The 18,400-nt window shown below is 43.1% G+C and overlaps 1 protein-coding gene across 7 annotated transcripts in view; it reads right to left on the bottom strand.

Annotated features, from left to right (window-relative positions):
* UBE3A (ubiquitin protein ligase E3A) overlaps nt 1-8,154 on the bottom strand; it is a 51,293-nt gene extending 43,139 nt beyond the window's left edge. For 2 of the 7 annotated variants that reach the window (XM_030962297.1, XM_030962271.1), the window contains exons 1-3: nt 7,707-8,154; nt 3,919-4,126; nt 3,013-3,122 (exon numbers count right to left, since the gene is read on the bottom strand). The gene's annotated coding sequence lies outside the window, so the exon portion shown is untranslated. Of the gene's footprint in view, nt 1-3,012; nt 3,444-3,918; nt 4,127-7,706 lie in introns of those variants that run through there. The other 5 variants (XM_030962305.1, XM_030962279.1, XM_030962255.1 and 2 more) reach the window with 3 other exon arrangements.
* Nucleotides 8,155-18,400: the final 10,246 nt, after the last annotated feature.

Here is an 18,400-nt window from a genome sequence, read left to right on the forward strand (position 1 = left end):
AACATGAGTCAGTAACTGATGATTTTCCTATTTGTAAGTAGCACTTCCACTCCATATCCATAGCAGAAATCCAAAATACCTTATATTTGACCAAAAAATAATTCTTCATTCACTGTGGTGCCATTAGACAAACTCAGTTAGAAGTATTCTGACAAAATGCAACCAATATTTTCACACCTTGTGTTGCAGGACTTCCAGATTCAATGTATACTTTTGCTCCTCTACAGACCTAGAGCAGTGTCATCTGTATAAAATTCTCTCATTCTCCTCTAAGATACAGAAGCACAAATTTTCAGTATGCACAGAGTAGGAGGAGAGCACCAAGTAAAAAAAAGTATTGCAAATGCATCTACCAGGGTTCTTATGATTATTGCCCGGCAACAGAGACAAAAAAAAAAAAAAAGGTTCCCAAAAGAACTGAAGCTATGCAGTAGGGTAGGACTGTACAAGTGATATAGGAAACAAGATCACAAAGGAGGAGATGTAGACAGGTTATTTGCATAATAATACACAGTAACAGAAGAGCAAATCCAACAACACAAAACTGAAGTTCCTGGACTTCCAGTTCTTCTCCTTCAGTTTCTCCCCAACAGCTACCACTAAGGCAGAACAGAGTTTAGCAGTCTGCTAAGTCTAAAGTCTACATTCACTCAAAGGCTACATGACAGCATGAAAGGAAATAAGGCTAACAAGGCTCTGTAATGCTTGTCTAAAAGGAATGAAAATTATTTCATGAAGTCAGATGTACTTCAACATTCACCTTCAGTATACTTAATTAGCACTAAGCCACATCTGCCTAAAAAATTGCAAATGACAATATGACTTAAAGCTTGGCCAACCTTATTGCTTCCACTCCACATTAAAAAAAAATCAATCAATCAATCATGTGACCAGAGCCAAAAAAGCTGCTTGTTTACCACTATGTCATGCATTTTCAATAAGGAGACTTCAAGGCACACTGAATTATATTAACACAGACAGTAAAGCACTGAATTAACCACACTGTCGCATACGGAATTACAAAATATTGAATAAATTAATTATAAAATATAAAAAATATTTTGCAACTCTCACATCTAGCCCGATAAAAAATAGAATGAAATCATCTCTATCAGGTGCTTAGATATGTTTAATGTTTACATCCTTCTTTCAATCAGATATTCGGGTTATAGGAATCATGCAAATGGAGTATTTTTCACAACCTTACTATGGAAAGGGCTCAATCTTTGCAAGCAAGAAATACCAGTGTTTCACAGAAGTGTTACACTCTCTCAGGAGCTCCCTTGTCCTTGAAATCTGATGGGATTTGCAGATTGTGTGGACTCTTAAGTATGTATTTCTATTGGCTACAATAAGCAATTTTTGCTACACCAGCTGAAACACGAGGTGTTGCTACTCAGTCAGTGTACACTAGTATACCTTGGACTTTCTAAAAATAAACCTGGGTGTACACACATAGTAAAACACAATATTCATCACCAAGACTTTGGACATGAGATTTCACTATGAAGAGATTTCACTACGAAAAAATAAGCAATCATTATCTGAGTATAGCTATACAAATAAGAAAAATGAAAGATTGTATTGGAAACAGAAATTCTGAGGTAGTGACAGACCTCTTCAGTATTACCTAGCTTTGCAGAAGTTTTTGATTCCTTTTAAGAAAAAGGCAAATACCACATTGTAAAATAAAAATATTTAAAGAATTAGTTAGCTCAAACATACAACTAGCTATAAAGCAAAAGCAAAACTCTTCTACAACTATAATAGCCATTCTTGAAGTATTTTGACCTATGCCCCATTTGAGAAGCTGAGTTCCTTTAAGAGCCACTCCACCACCCTCTAACAGCCCAAGCCTGCAGAACTGCAGCTGCTGCAGCCTGGGTCCCAGGGAGCATACCAGAGCAGGAGTACACAAGCAGTGCCAGAGCCTGGCTGCCTGGACAAGCCTGGCATCTCTCAGCGCCCTGCAAGCTTGGCAACACAAGAGAGATCACTCTTGTGCCTCCCCTGCACAAAGCTCCTAAGGGTAAGGGAGAGGATGTCTGTCATCCAGATCTCCTCATTTTATCGATTTCTTAGGTGTAATGATTATCAAGGAAGTATTAAAAAGTCCTAAAAGCAGTCTGCCAAATGAAGAAAAGAGCATGGTCTTCTCTATGGAGAGATGAACTAGCTTCACACCTAGAACTCTAGCTCGGTCAGAAGTCCTGTCACAGTCCTCAAACAACACCAGAATGAAATGCAAACTGTGTGGACTAATCATTGCCAGACCATTATGCAACAGCCACCAAACCCAAACAGAAGTTCTGTAATTTACTGCTTATGATCCTACTGATCCATAGGCCACCAAGATCAAATTTCCTTTGGGTTTCAAGCCACCCTTTAGTTTTTGATATTTAATTTTGTCTTTAGTTGTTTAGGTCACAGCTTTGACATTCTGTCACACAAGGAAGGAACATGAAGGCACAGGGAGGACAGGAAGATTTGAGAGAGCCAGCATGGCTTCACCAAGGGCAAGTCTGGCTGGACCAACCTAATGGACTCCTAAGACAGAGTGACTGCATCAGGGGACAAGGGAACGGCTACTGATGTCATCTATTTGGACTTCTGAGGCTTTTGCTGTCCCCCACAACACCCTTCATCCTAAGTTGGAGAGATAATAGATGGGACTCTGGTGGATGAGGAATTGGTTGGATGGCTGCATACAGAGGGTAGTGGGGAATGGCTTAACGTTCAGATGGACATCAACAACAAGACGCGTCCCTCAGGGGTCCATACTGAAACCAGTTCATCAATGACAGACAGTGGGACCTAATGTACCCTCAGGACACCTGCAAACAATACTAAGCTGTGTGGCTGATATGCCTGAGGAATGGAATGCCATCCAGAGAGATCTGGACAACACTGAAAAGCAGGCTCATGAGAACCTCACCCAATGAGTCCAAGTGGCCAGCATGGCCAGCAGGCCAAGTGAGACCAGTCTGCCCTTCTACTCCTCTGAGACCCCACCTGCAGTGCTGCATCCAGGTCTGGAGTCCACAACACATGACAGGCATGGGCCTGTTGGAGGAAGTCCAGAGGAGGGCCACAAAAATGATCAGCGGGCTGGAGCAGCTCTCCTATGAAGAAAGGCTGAAAGAATTAGCATTGTTCACCCTGGAGAAGAGAAGGATCTGAAGAGACCCATTTGCTTTTGTTTAGTACTGAAGAGGAACTTACACAACAGAGAAGGACAAACTTTTTACAAGGGCCTGCTATGACAGGATAAGAAGTAATGGTTTTTAACTAAAAGAGAGTAGATTAGGATGATATCAGAAAGTAATTTTTTACAGTGAGGGTGGTAAAGCACTGGAACAGATTGCCCAGGGATAGGAGATGCCCCAACCCTGGAAATATACACAGTTAAGCTGGATGGGGCCCTGAGCAACCTGATCTATTTGAAAATGTCCCTGCTTATTGCAGAGGAATTTAGACCAGATGACATTTAAAGGTCCCTTCCAACCCAAACTATTCCAAGTCTGTGGGAAAAAAAAAAAGTCATGCACTCCATATCAAGCAGTCAATGGTATATGAGTTAAAGTTGTCCTATATCCACCACCACTGTAATCCACCTCTGAGTGACAGTCCCACTTCCATCATGCTACATAAGATAAACGTGATTCTCAGAAGCAAGTTATGTTAGTACACAGAGTATGTTTTTAAAGTTATTTGAATGGATGCAAACAGCAATGCTTTTCAATGAAAAGTACTGGGACAGCTACATACTATGAATGCCCTTTTCAAGCCACCAGATCAAAAAAAAAAAAAATTCAAAGCTCTGCTTTGCTAACTAGATGTTTCTCTAAAAAAACCCATATATACTTCTGTCCTAAGGAAATGCAAGTAGCTTCAAAAGAAGCAGATCACCCCTCTTACCTAAGAAAGTGAAGTGAGGGTCCAGAAGGAAGCCACCCATTTAGCTCCACTCAGAAGAACAACTGCAGCTTCTCCTAATTCTTCACCACTCTGTAAAGCATGGGTAAAGAACCATGCAGGACGGTAATGGAAAGAGTATCGGTAAAGACTGACTTCCACCCCCTTCCTCCATTGAGCAGTTTGCATAAAACAGGGAAGCAGGCTCAACCTATTAAAGTAAGTAAGAAGTAGTTAATGCTTCCTTTAAGAGATTCATTCATAAGAGTATTTGTTAGACAGAACTATGATAATATTTGATTCATAATGTAATTTTGCACCCAGCAAGTTATTTTGTCAATAAGCTCTTTCCCTCCTAACCACAGGAAGGTGCAGCTATTCAAAAATAGCAATTTAAAATGCTATTTAGTCAGATGTTATATTGCCAAACCTGAATCTTGAATCTCAACATTTGATTTTCATGTTCTTCCTATGAGGTTATTTTCCTGAAGAAATGTGTCACCAGCTGCTGTAGTTACTGAAGTGTTGCTTCGTTGCAAAATGTTACCTTTAGACTGTATTTGCTGACTTTCTGCTAACCAGCCAGATATGTTACACACATTACTATTCCTGTGAATCAACTTTTTTCAAACTTTAATTCATGGGCAACACAGCTTTATGAGGCCATCAGGCACTGCCTGCTAATACAAGAAGTTACAGCAGTAAATGTTAAGGTAAAAGTATTTAAGGAGACAAAATTCACTTCAAACATGAGATTTGCTCACTGCTGTTGTCTCTGCGAACCAGCTATTTAGCACAGCTTACAGAACCTCTGGAAGGGGGTACTTGTTTTTTTTGAAAGTAAATAATATACTCTAGATTTTTTTCATTACAGACCCTGATAGCAAATGTATTACTCTCCTCCTTCCAGGTACAAATCAGAATTTGATAAGTGACAGAAAACCTTTTAACACTGCTTCTCTAAAAAATTCACAGCTACCTTAAATACACTGGATATTTCAGAAAACTTGTGAAACACACCTCCTTTGTTTAAAAATCAATATAAATTCATTGATTAGAGTGAAGACTTGGCCCACACTACCAGAAAGGAAGACTGATGCTGGAAATGAGATCTATGCCTAGATACTTTATGAATTATATTCCTTTTTCCCTCAATTGCATGTTCTATTTTTAAGAATTAGTGGCTTTCATCTTCAGGTGTATGAGTACACTGGTGTGGGGAGGGAGAAAGAGATTTCCTGCATTTAAAAGAAGATGAATTCTCTCTGGACATTCACTAAGTAAGCTAAAACTAAAAGTAACAGAGCAGGGGGGGTGGGGTGGAAATCATTCCTGTGCAGCAAAAATTAGGATGATGCATATTTACAAAAGTATAAAAACTGAATTAATTCCATGGTAAGTGTCATATCATGTACTATGCTAATTACTGTTTATAGAAAATGTTCTATGTTTAAACATGTTTACAATTAAACATGTTTATAACTTAAAACTCAACTCTGGTTAAGCAGAACCTGTGAATTCTGAGAACTAGTGAAGAATATGTCAACAAAGGACATAATCATAGTGAAACAAACATGATTTTATATTGTGTGTGCTGGGTCCTGGTGGGACACATGACATTCTATACTTTCAAAAGAGAAGATAAATTATATGAAAAAGAACCAGGTTTATTTTCTCAAGTTGATTAAAACAATTGGGGACAATTTCTAGGTGCTCTAACAGGGACTCCAACAGGCTGAGAACATCCCTAGATGTATTCAACATATACACACAGTTTTCAATTCCATTCACAAAAGAATCATCATTACCATGTTTTTAAACAGCAGCAGCAATTTAAAAAAAGGAAAAGACCAGAAGTCTTGTTTGTTATTTAAAAAAAAGGATCAAACCCACACAACTTTAGAGCTCTGAAGAGGACTTGGACTGAAAAATTTAGGCTTTAAAACACACTGCTGCTCAAGCCTGATTTTTTTTACCAAGTCATAGAACCATACGCTGAAATAACCCCGAACAAATCAAATACTCATTTTGGTATCTAGCTTGGGGCTTTTGTTTCTATATTCCTGGGAGATGCTTAGGACACTCCAATGGGGAGAAATAGTAAACACCTCTGATAAAAAAAATGAACTTCTTAATTCCAGCAGGAAAAATGCTACATCAAATAGCAAACACTTAGAGTGGAATGGAAGGTATTTGTAAAAGAGAGATGAAGCATCTGTAACATTGTACAGAAATAATTTCAATTAAAAGTATCAGCTCTGTAAAGGTAACTAGTGGACTAGGCTTTCTTCCACTACTTTTCTGTACTGAGTTGACAGAATGATGCTGCACTACAAACTGCATCTGTTTTAAAAGACAAACACGTGTGACAGTTTTACCCGCACATCCGTATCAATTTAGCAATACACATTTCATACCTTCAATTCAACACACTCAAACTGAGTTTTGTCATATTTTCAAACTTCTAAAATGTACCTTCAACTGTTTTCACGATGAAAGGGCACAGCTATTCAGAGCCAACATCTAAACCAACCAGTTTCTGAGAACTGTAAGCCCATTTTCCAACAATTTTCATTCTTATCAAGTAGTACACCTCTCTCTAGCTCCAACATTTCCCTCTCCCCCCATCATAAGTGTCTAACAATACAGTACAACTCAGAGCGTGGCTCCTTCCTTAGCAGGTAATCTCTCTAACTGGATGCTATTTGCATGAATTAGGAACTTAATCTTATCTTTTAGACCTCTCCCTTTCAAACCAGTCAGATAGTCAAAAAAAAAAAAAAAAAAAGAGAAAGAAGATAAATTGACAATACAATCACGCAGGTCCTACTTTGTTAAGAAATCAAAGCTAAAATCGGGTACAATTTTCCACTGAGAAACTTTCTGCTAGACATGCAAGAAAGCCGATTTCTCACAGGGCTTCAGGTTTGCAGATTCTTACTGAAGCAGGTAAGTTTCCACACAGACAGAGGGACCATCCCTGAAGTGATGTGTAAAACACACGCTTAGTCCCCGAAATTAGACCAACACATTACACAGAAGGAAACATAAACAAGTATTTCCATTAATTGCAGAAAAAAGAAAAGGAATAACTACAAGTCTATAAATTACAGGTTCTTGTCACTTAAAGGAGAATTGTGAAACATGTTTTGTTTCTTAAGCAGTGGTAACTCCTGAATGACCACAACACATCAGCTAAGACATCTGATTTACAAATCAGCGGTAAAGTGTAACAACCCTTAACAGAAATACTGTAGATATGCTTAAAAACGGAAGCCCAGAAAGTCCTGCAGTCAGGAGCGACAGATCACATGCATCAACAAGGCAGCCCGCTCACAGGTTCAGATCCCACTCTTCAGACTGGACAGAGGGTAACACGAGCAAAGTGATCAGACCCACTTTGTCAAACAGGCCTTGGCCACTAGTTAAGAGACTCTCGCAGTACTTCCCATTCCCACTGCGACAGCACCGAGCCGTCCCATGCCCACGGCAGCCTCGAAGAGTAGGCACCGAACAGGGAAACTGAGGCAGGGGCAGGCTGGGTTCACCCAAGGTCGCCCAGCGAGCCGGGTCTCCCGGGGGGCGGGAGAGGCTCGGAGCCGCCCGCCCGGCCGGACTTCCCGGGCGGCCCCGCACCCGTGCGGCTCACGGCGCGGAAGGAGAGGACCCCCGGGGCTGCCGCCTTCCCCTCCCCGGCGCGGGGGAGCTGGCAGGGCCGCCTCCCTCCCCTCCAGGGCCGCATGAGCCGGGCGCCATCCCCGCTCCCGGCCCTGCGCAGCGCTCACACCGACCTGGGCGCCTCGGCTGCTGCTCCCGGGCGCTCCCGCCGCTGCCGCCCGGGCTCATACGGGGGCCGCACCGCACTCGGGGCCGGGCCGCGGGCGAGAAGGAGCCGCCGCCGCTGCTGCTGCCGGTGCGGCCGGAGCCGCGGCCTGGCGGGGCGGGGGAAGGCGAGGCGGGCGGACGGGCCGGGCCGGGCGGGCGCGTCTCCTCCTCCTGCTTCTGTGTCCGCCGGGCCGCGCTCAGCGCGAGCCCCGCCTCCCATCTTGGGACAACGCGGATGTCGGCGCGGCGCAGGCTCGGGGCGCGCGGGGGGCGCGCGGGAAGGAGGGAGGGAGAGAAGGAGGGAGGACCGGCCGTGTCCCGGCGTGCAGCGCGGGCGGGGGCGAGGCGAGGCGGCGGCGGCGGCGCGCTACCCGCCGCGGGCAACCATAGAGAGCTGCCGGGCCGCGCCTTCCGGCCGTGTGCACTCGCGGCGGCGCCCGGCGGAAGAGCGGAGCAGCGGCGGCGCCTGCGCGTCCGCGCGTGCGAGGCGGGGGCCGCCATTTTGGAAGAGGGCAGCGCGGGGCCGCGGGGTGGGGGGCGCCGGGCAGGCGGGCGCGCGGGGCGGGGCGGGGCTCGGGGCTGCGCGTGCGCTCGCGCAAGGTGCGGGGCGTGCGGCGCGGGTGGGGCGGTGTGAGGGAACAGCGGAGTGGGCGTCGGGTACGGCTGGGCACACACGTATATACACGTACACACACATACATACACACGCGTACGTGTACGTGTACACAAGCATCTGCAAATATATACACGCGGGTGCACACGCACTGACCCGCGCACAGAGGTGCCCAGGGACGCCGGCGGGCAGTGCAGGGACTGGTGACACAGCAAAGAGCCATCGCTGCCGTGGGCAAGGAGAGTGGCCGCCACCAGCTCTGAGTCCCTCGGCAGGTCCACACCGAGCCCCACCGGAGTCCAGCCTGTCCGGCAGGCCCCATGGCAGCCCGCCCAGGGTTTATCGGGTTTAATCTGGGCGGGGAGCCGTGGCCGGCTGGCAGAAGGGAGCAGTGGAAGGGGAGCGGCCGGTGGGTGACCTCCGGAGGGGAGCCCATGCTGGAGCCATGAGTCAGCCCAGGCCCGAGAGGACAGGCGGTGCCAGGTCTGGCCAGCCCTGCCGTGTGTGGCCCCTCCCAGGCAGGGGAGGAGAGGACGGGGACGCCGAGAGTTGGGTGACCCAGAGGTGGCAAAAGCGTGCGGACAGCCTTGCTGTCCCAGCCTACCGCGCTGGGCAGAGAGCCAGCACCGTGTAAATTTAGGTCATCAAATGCCTGGTGTTATTCAAACTTAGCAGCCTGGGGGGCACAGAGGGCAGAGCTGGCTGGTGGGGTGGAAGGGTCAGGGATGCAGCCCGAAGGATGGGCGACACACCCTCTGGTCCTGCGCAGCCCTGCCTGATACCTGGCTCTCCCCTCTGTCCCGCGCATATTTTTTCCGTGTTCTCTTCGGTCATTCTGTTCCTTCCCCTACCTACACCCAGGCCTACGTGTTGCAAGTACACTTTTCGTGTGATGTTAAAAGCGCAAGTAAAAGTTGTGTTTTGGCAGGTGATGTTAAAAGCGGTTTGATTAAATAATTTTAGAACTGGGCAATGCATGCAAAATTTTACTTTTTTTGGACACTGACTTTTTAAAGCTTTAAATATATGGAGCTACGAGCATAGAAGGGGGGAAGGGGTAAGTGGGAAAAAAAAAAGAAAATAGATCAGACTGTTTTCTACATTATCCCGTAATAAAGGCAATTAAATAGAGGTGCCTCTATCCTGTTAGAGATTATGCTTTTTTGTTTTGTTTTGTTTTGAAAAGCATGGACTAGAAATATGAGTAGTTCTCAAATGTTAGAATAAGCTGTTAAAACCATAAACACAAATTCTCAAAAATATTACTAAAGCCAAGTTCTGGGCTAGGAAATAGGTGTTTAAGAGGACGTCTTCTTGGGCACAATTTTGCAAGACCTATTGTATTTGTTGCAGAGTAATAGCTGGTAAGACTAGCGTGGACTCAAATGGCATTATTACAAACCAGTGCAGAGAGTCCTACTGCTTGCAGAGGACATGGTGTGCAGGTGTATAATTGAAATATTAAGACTGAATGAAGTATTCTTATACTTCAGTGTGGTCTGAAGGCAGGTTAGATTGCCGTGTTCAGATGGGCATTGGTAACCATCTAAAAATAATCACTGGCATGAACACAGCCTTCTGCATCTGGAGACTCTCTCCCACATAGTAGCAAAACCTGCCAACTTTCATGTATTAAAATTTCAGATTCAGGCCAAAGTTTATTGTGCCATGATTTTTCCTGTTACCTCAGAAGCAGTAACATTGAAAAAGCTGCACCTGGAAAATGCACTGTCTTGCTCCTTTTCCCTTGCTCTGTTGCAGAGCCCACATGTCCAGTCCTTACCTCCTGCTTAACTGTAAGGATGCTATGGGGCAGCATGTCACAAGCTGAGTCCAAGTAAACTTCTGCTCACTTTTTATCTATAGAACCTTCTCTTCTCAGCTCAGACTGGTCAGGCATTATTTGCTTTTGGTATATCCATTCTGGCTGTTCCCGGTCTGGAAGTTCTTGATCTTACTGTGTCTGGAAATAATCTCCCAGACTTTCAGGCGAAGCTGTCTCCTCTTTGATGTCCATACCTCAGATCTCCTTGCCTGCAGCCCTTGGGGACCTCTCACAGACACTGTGATTATTCAGAGATGGCAGGAGGTGGCCTCACAGTGGCATTGGCCAGCTCTGTTTGTGTCATCACTTGTCATCTGATCCCATGAGCTTACATATGTCCAGTTTACCTAAGTTGTCTCTAACTTCATGCTCCTCATCTAAGAACAGCATCTTTCTCCCTCAAGCTTTGCTGGTCTCCATAAGGATCTGGGAGCTCCAAGACTACACCTTGCCAGCAGTGATGGCACTGATGTACTCTTTTCTGTATACCTTACCACTGGTGCTTTGTCCCATTTAGGAGCAGTGCCACAATGTCCTTAGTCCTCTTTTTGCTGCTGATGTACCAACTGATGCTCTTACATGTCCTTCACATCCCTCACCTGTTTCAACTCCAGTTTAACTCCAGTTTAACTCCAGCCTTCACAATTTTATCCCTGCATACTGAGTTGACAGCCCTAACGACCTTCCTGGAATTTATGGCAGTCAATCATTGCATGGGAGCTGTCTCCATAACTTTTATCAGGACATTGGGTCATCTTCTTGTTTCCTTATAGCAGAAAAGACCAGTGTCCAAGATAGGACTCAATTGATTTATACAATGATGGTGTTCTTAAACCCTCAGTTTTTCCAAATAGTAGCTGACAATTGTTTGGGTTCTTTGGCTGTTGGAGACCCTCAATTGCATTTTTTTTCCATGGATTGCAGTCCTGAGATCTTGTCCCATGTTAGTAATGAGCTGTTCATAACCCATCTCTGCTCTGAGGTAATACAGTGTAGATGTGTCACACGTTTTCTTCTGAAGAAACCAATGCAATTATGAGGAAGGGGCAGATGATAATGGATGGAGGAAATGTGCAGGATGGAACGAGCTGCTGTGGATGCTGGTGGTTATTTATTGCACTGACTACATGCAGAGGTAGGGGGAGGAGACTTTTCTGAAAAGGATGCAGGTGTGGAAATGCTCACCTTTTGTTTTGAGATGTGGGACAATTCACACTGGCAGTGGACAGGTGAAGAATGATACATTAAGGAATATACCCCAAACTAATTGCAGTATAGCAGTGTTGCACGGATGACTAAGCTGAATGATGGATTTCATTTTGATTCTGTGGAGGACAAGTTGCCATTTTGGGGGAAATACTAGATCATGTTTAGGTTTTGTAGCACATGTTTGGGGCTTCTTTTTTTACTTTGAGGTAGTGTGATTAGCAGTAGACTAATTGTGGCCATTGATGTACCTAAGTTGCATGTGTTACAATGGGCATGACTGTGCTTTCCTGCCGCATTTAAGTGTGTTACATATTCTGAAGTGATGAGATACTAGGGTACAGAAATGCTTTTGCTGCCATGACTGCTTTCAGCCACTTTACATTGGTATAGCCAGCTGCTGGAAAGCAACTGGATCTGCCCAGCTGAGCAGGCTCTGAATTTGTAGAAATGTGACTGGAACTCCCAGTGAAAAGGCCACCACTCCCTCCCTGCTTCCTTGCTAATCCCTGCAACTCTAGGGCCTGGGTATGGACTGCAGCTGAAGAGAACAAATGGTTTGACTGCTTTTGCAGTGATCCCTTCACAGAGCAGGCTCTGGTGTGATGCTTCAATTACATTATTGAAGTAATGCTTGGTAAAAAAGTAAAAATCAACTATTATGGCTAATTACTTGGTCATGAAGTGGAAGTCCTGCAGAAAATCTAGTTTTAACGTCTGAATATTTGGAAACAAACAGTTTTTTTTTTAACTGCTGAAGGAAACAAATACAACTTGTCTCATAAACAGGTGTATGGAATAGGCAGTGGTTCCCAGCAGGAGGGAAAAGGCTTTAAAAATAGAATCCCAAGCCTCATCCACAATTTGCTTATGATGCTGGAGAAATGCCATTGTGAACCAAGTCTGCTGCATATTAATTTTAGTAATGTTGATATCTCACTTCAGAACTTTGTAGCAAATAGTTTCCTGTCTTTGTAAACACACACAGAGTGCTGTGTGTGTTCTGTTCTCATTTAATTTGAAAACCCCAATATAAATGGTTTGATAATACTTTTTTTGGCATTCATTTCAAATAGTTCTGTGAGTGAAAATTAGATAGTGAAGCTCTGTATGTGTAACCCCTTAGGAGATAGGTGTGCGCTGAAGCATACAGAGACTTTGTGAGTCAAGCCAAATGCTTCAGGATCCCTTTGCAGATAAAAAGTTAAGGGATGGGAAAAGGTCATCAGTGATGGAATGAAATACTGGAGTTTTGAGTTGGGGCTTAGTCTGGGCAACAGAAAGATTCAAGAAATCCCCTTTATGCAGGCATTTCTGAAGGGCTATGCATACTTTTGATTCCTGAAAAGCATACTTATTCTCCCTTTTCTCTACACAAATAGATGGTTTGGTTAAGCTGTGATATGAAGGTTCATGTCATCTTGTAGTGGCTCCCGTTTCTGAAGACTTATCTCAGTCGAGTGAGGTTGTTTCAGTTCCTCCCTGTAAGCTGAGGGAGGTTTCACAATTCATTTGCTGAAATAAGCTTGTCAGGGAGAGTCTTGTTTCCCTGAATGCTTTGCCCAGCCCAGTGGCCTCTGGAAGGAAATAGGGTGAAAGGAGAAGCAGCTCATATGCACCTCTTTTTCTCCAAGTCCAATGTATCATCTTTCTGCAAGCCTTGCTCTTAGGTTCTCCAGTCTTCTTGTAGTTGGAGCAGAATACAGGCAATTTCAGTTCTTTCACAGGGGGTGAGAGGTTTGTGGTTTGCTGCAGGTTTTCATTGAATTTCCATTGGTCACCTGCGCACGTAAACTGGAAATGCTCCTTTTTTGACCATTCTGTGGGTTTTGGTGGGGTTTTTTTTGCCTTTTAACTTGCTGCTGTGCTGTATTACATATTTTTCTGCATTCACAGTCTGGCCCTGGCTCCTGATATATCTGTTTTCAGAAAGAATTCTTGAGCAGCTGTAGCTGTGAAAGATGCTTAGGAGCAATGCTTTTGTTTCCTCAGAGATTCTGTGGGGACACCTTGGTATGCTTTGGAGCACTCAACACAGCTGAAGCTGCCTTACGTTACATAGCTGTGCAGGTTTGGGCTGGCCATTGTTTTGGTTGTAGAAGAGGAGCCTGACTGACAGCTGTTTTTCTGACCACATGCCTCCTTTTTTTTTTGCCAAGATATATATAGAAGTCTGATTTGCTGAGCAGAGCAAAATGGCTTTGTGCAATTAATGTGACATGCTTAATAATGCTTGGAAGGATGCAGGCAACTGCATTTATAAACCTGCCATGGTTTAAAAAAAAATATAAAAATTTGACAAGCAATCCCAGTGCAAATACATGTTTTTCTAAAAAAGGGACCACATGGTGCCTAGTTGTAATTTTACTTTTGAGACAAAAGTCTCTATTTTTCCAAGAGGCCTTGTGTCATGCCAGAAACTCACTTTATCCTTGGATTATCCTACACAGTGACAAAAGCAATTTATGACTTTTTTTTCTTCTTTGGAATTTTAATGTCATTATTACTTTCCTATTTAAACAGCTCATTCCTTGAATACTGAGTATGGTTTGGTTATTAGTACTGCGGCGGCACATTGGTGAAATCAGGCTCAACCAGCTCTCCATAATTTTTCCAGTCTATAAATGATTTTTAAAAGGTCATCATGACATAATTGAAAAGCTCAGGTAATTAGCATCAATATTCAGCTTTCTCCACCCAGTATTTTATAAGCTGCTTTACTATTACTGTTGTCTGGGGAGGTTTTAATTTGAAAAGGGCATTCACAAGGGGCATCTGCATGAAGATGAAACCTTATTTAGCTTGAGAAGAAATAGCATCAGCCACAGCTCAAACATCTCTTGTCTTAGGTGCAAGAGGATGTTAGAAGACAAGCTTATCTCCCCTCCTTTCTTCAGCAGCAGAACTCATTTTACTGTAGATGTTGCCACTGCAGATCCCACCAGCTACATCCACACACCAAGTTCAACCTCCTGTAGCTGTAAGGACCTACCCTGCAGTATGACCTTACTCTAAAGGCAGAATGTACAACTCACAGCATTTCTTCAGCAGTGTATAAACATCAGATGCTTGGCTGGCTGCCCCTTTCAGGAAAACAAGAGTGATGGGGAAGAAGATGGAGAGCTGAAGCTGCTTCATGTGCCTTGTCACAGTGAATTGCCTGGGTTTAGTATCAGGTGGAAGTTTAATTCCTGTACTTTGTGTCTTGCTGCCTGTCTTCCAAGGAACACCAGAGGAAGAGGAAGAAGGATGAGGGTCTAGGAGGCATTGATCATTGAAGAGTGTAGCTGGGGAGAAGAGGATGAAAATGTTGATTTATTATCAAAGAGGGCCTGAACTGTGTTTGAACCCAGAGGTTAAAAGTAGTATGATTTGCGTGTGTCCTGAGGCAACCACTATCCCCAGTGCTGAGCTCTCCACAGAAGCGTAGGATTGAGAGACATCATACAGATAAAATTTTATGCTTGGGGTCCCACTAGAGTGTGTTGGAGGATGAATCTGACGCACCTGAACTTGGCCTGTGACCCTATCACACCTCTTAACCCCAGAACGGGAGCTTATTCTAGACTGGTAATACCCATATTGCAGAAGAGATCACCCAGGTTCTTGGATTCTCTAGCTGGTCAGAGTGACCCCGAGATACGTCAGAAAGTCTCTTTTCCCAGCCCAGCAGTTGAAGAAAGAGTCAGAGTTCTTGATTTCTGGTCTCAAGGTTGTTTATCTTATCTATAAAATTCTTTCTCCTGACCTGCCGAGCAGGAGACAGTCAGCGGCATTCTGCCTGCCCCGGGGTGGTGTTATCTTTTTATACAAAAAAACTATCTATACAATATTTACAATTACTTTCCAGCTATGTTAGACAGTGAGCTTCTACTCTAAACCAATCTGTAAGCATCAATATCGCAGCAGAAGATGGAGGCCAAGAAGAAGAAGGAGAAAGGCTGGACACACCCAGATTCCTCCATCTTGCCCCCTGACCCTCCATTCTAAAAACCCCAAAAAATCTATTTTTCACCCTGTGATAGATTCACTATCATTCTACTTAAACTTTCATGGCTTGTAATTCTTCATATAAGGTTGGTAATTGTTTTTTCCAAGGGCTAAATCAAAGGCACAGGGGTCTTGGGCTCTGTGCCAAGGTCTCTGAGCCCCCTGGGCAGAGTCTCGAGTCCTCCAGGGCAGCCAGAGGAATTCCCTGGGTTCTGACATGAGGCTATTTTGTACCCAGCAAAAGCATTTAATATGTGTTTGATCTGGCGGAGCATTGAACTTCTATCCTGTTCATATTGATACAACTGCCCAAAAATGGATCTATGGTAAGGAGTTTTGTTTGCATTTGTTCTTTTGCTTTCAGTTTTGCTTTCTTAATTTTGAATTTTGTAAGATTAGAAAATAAAACTTTCTGTCTGACATGCTAAAGAAACACAGCTATTTTCACTGAGAAGGTAAAATCCTATGTGACAGAGGAAAATTGGCTTGAAATATGCATGAGTTTTTCCCTGAATAGGCACTGAAATGTTTCGCCCTTGGGATGGACACAGACCTTGGAGTTTTACCAAGGTGCTTCAGACATCCCTGCTCCCACTGCTTTTCTCTTTCAATTATGATGACTGGAGCTGTCTGGATGTGGGACTCATTTGAACTAAAAATAAATATATTTTAAAACAGGATCCTTATTCTCTGGTCTCTCAGAAAGGTATGTTACAGTTTTTGGTACTGATTTTTTAGGCTGGTTTTTAATCTGTGTAAACTGAAATGTTGATTTTATTTTATTTACATGGAAAAGACCAAGCTTGTGAGTAAATTATTGTGTTGCTAAAGATCTGATAAGCTTTTTAGTACTGGTTCTTTCCGAACCTTCTGTAATCATTTATTGCAGGTACTTAAAAATAAAACTAGCTACTTCACTTTGTTTGGAGACATTGAAGAAGAAATATAGAGCTTTTTATGCACAAGGGAATCAGATTCAAACAGATACAATGAATGTTAATTGTGACTTCTTGTCATGTTTTCCTTTGTAAGCCTAAAAGTTCCTTGACAGCCTTGCAATTGTGGAAAGAAATATTTTTAAAAGTCACAAAGCAGATGTGATTCTGTGCCCTGAAAGGCTGAACTGACACCACTTTGCAGAAGGGAGCAGTGGGGGAGTGCTTCTATGATTCTTCACAAGTAACATCTGATTTAAGAAGTATCCCTCACCATTCCAGAGAGGATATTGAAAATTAATATAATCTCATGTTTCTAAATTGATCAAAATTGATGTCATTGCAGACTTAAAGGCATAGTAAAGCTGGATGAGCACTCACAAGGCAAGGTTGGGTAAAACCCTTAAACAATGTATGTTCTGTAACAGTGGACATCACAGCATGGTCTGCTGGGTTGCAGCTCCTTTCATTTGCTGTATGAACAAGACTGAAAGTTTGTCTGTTATTTAGGGCTTCTGTACTGATCATAAAGGAGGTGAAAATGCAAAGTTAATTTTCAACTGGTGTCCTGTTGGACCCAAAGTACTTAGAATTGCATCTTTGAAACTCAGTCACAAACTCCTGTGTTGGAATGAAAAATTTTCCTTCAAAGCACAGATTACCCTCTCCAGCTTGGAGTGAACAGCTGAAAATTGCTGAAGAATCTGTCCCTTGGAATAAATGGAAATGTGGCAAAATGCCACATCTGTGTAGGATGGGAAGGTTTTCTTTTATTAAAATACCCACACTGAACTGATGTTACTAAGACTTGCATGTTACATTCCAGAAGGAACCTCCTTCAGTTTCCAATTTTGGTTAATTCCATGCTTACAAATACTGTTATGCTCTTCACTCTTAGACTAAATGAATGAGCCCCTAAATGCAGTAAGTTTTTTCCTTACTCATAAAAATACTCCCACTGAACTCAAAAGCAAGATTTGCATGAGAAAGTCTTTCCCTAAGAGTGGATACTGCAGCTTGATTTCCCTGTCAAAGCTGCAGATTTTTCAAAAGCTTGTTTTGTAGGGTCCTCAGCTAAGAGTTATATTTATGAATAATTTATAAACTGGAATTAAAGTTGTAGAGTTATTTCTAATACTATAATGCTTGTAATGCTGGAAATAGTATTTTTATACAGTATGTCATATGCTTCATAACTAATTAAGATATAACTAGCTATCATGTCTAAGTAATCTTTATCTTTTTTTCCTTTTTTATTTTTATTGTCTTTCAGAAAAATTGTGCCAAATCTGTGAACTGAAAATAGATGAAAATAAGATCAAAATTAGTGTAAAAACACTCTGGGTTAGACATGATCTCTGAAGATTAACACTAAGTGAAGTTCTGATCCACAGTTTTATTGTGATCAAATGGGATACATTATAATACAATGTAATACATGGGATATATCAAATATGGGATACATAAGGAACAATGGCTTTCTTCTTCATGTTGAACTTTCCTTATGTACTGGTTTTATCTGGAGTGAATTTTCTTCATAGTGGCTGATACGAGGCTATGTTTTCAATTTGTGCTAAACACAGAGTTGTCAATATAGAGATGTTTTTGGTTTTGGTGAGCAGAGCTTACACAGAGCCAAGGTCTTTTCTGTTTTTCCTACTGCCAGACTGGTGTGAAGACTGGGAGTCCATGGAAAATTTAGGAAAGACATAGCTGTGACAGATGACCCAAACTGACCAAAGGCATATTCCACACCATACAACATTCTTCCCTGTATGTAAAGTGGAGGGAAGGAGGAGGAACAGAAAGACATTTGGATTGATGGCATATGCCTTCCCAAGTCAGCATTGTGTATGATGGACCCCTGCTGTCCTGGAGATGGCTGAACACCTGCCTGCCTGTGGGAAGCAGTGGACTAATTTCTCCTTTTGTTTTGCTTTCATGCATGGCTTTTGCTTTCCCTATTAAACTGTCTTTATCTCAGCCTGTGAGGTTTCTGGCTTTTACGCTTCTGATTCTCTCCCCAGTCCTTCTGGTGGGGGAGTGAGCAAGTAGAGTTTGGCTGCTGGCTGTGGTTAAACCAGGACACCT

This window comes from Camarhynchus parvulus, chromosome 1 (assembly GCF_901933205.1).
Source record: "Camarhynchus parvulus chromosome 1, STF_HiC, whole genome shotgun sequence".
Lineage (NCBI taxonomy): Eukaryota > Metazoa > Chordata > Aves > Passeriformes > Thraupidae > Camarhynchus > Camarhynchus parvulus.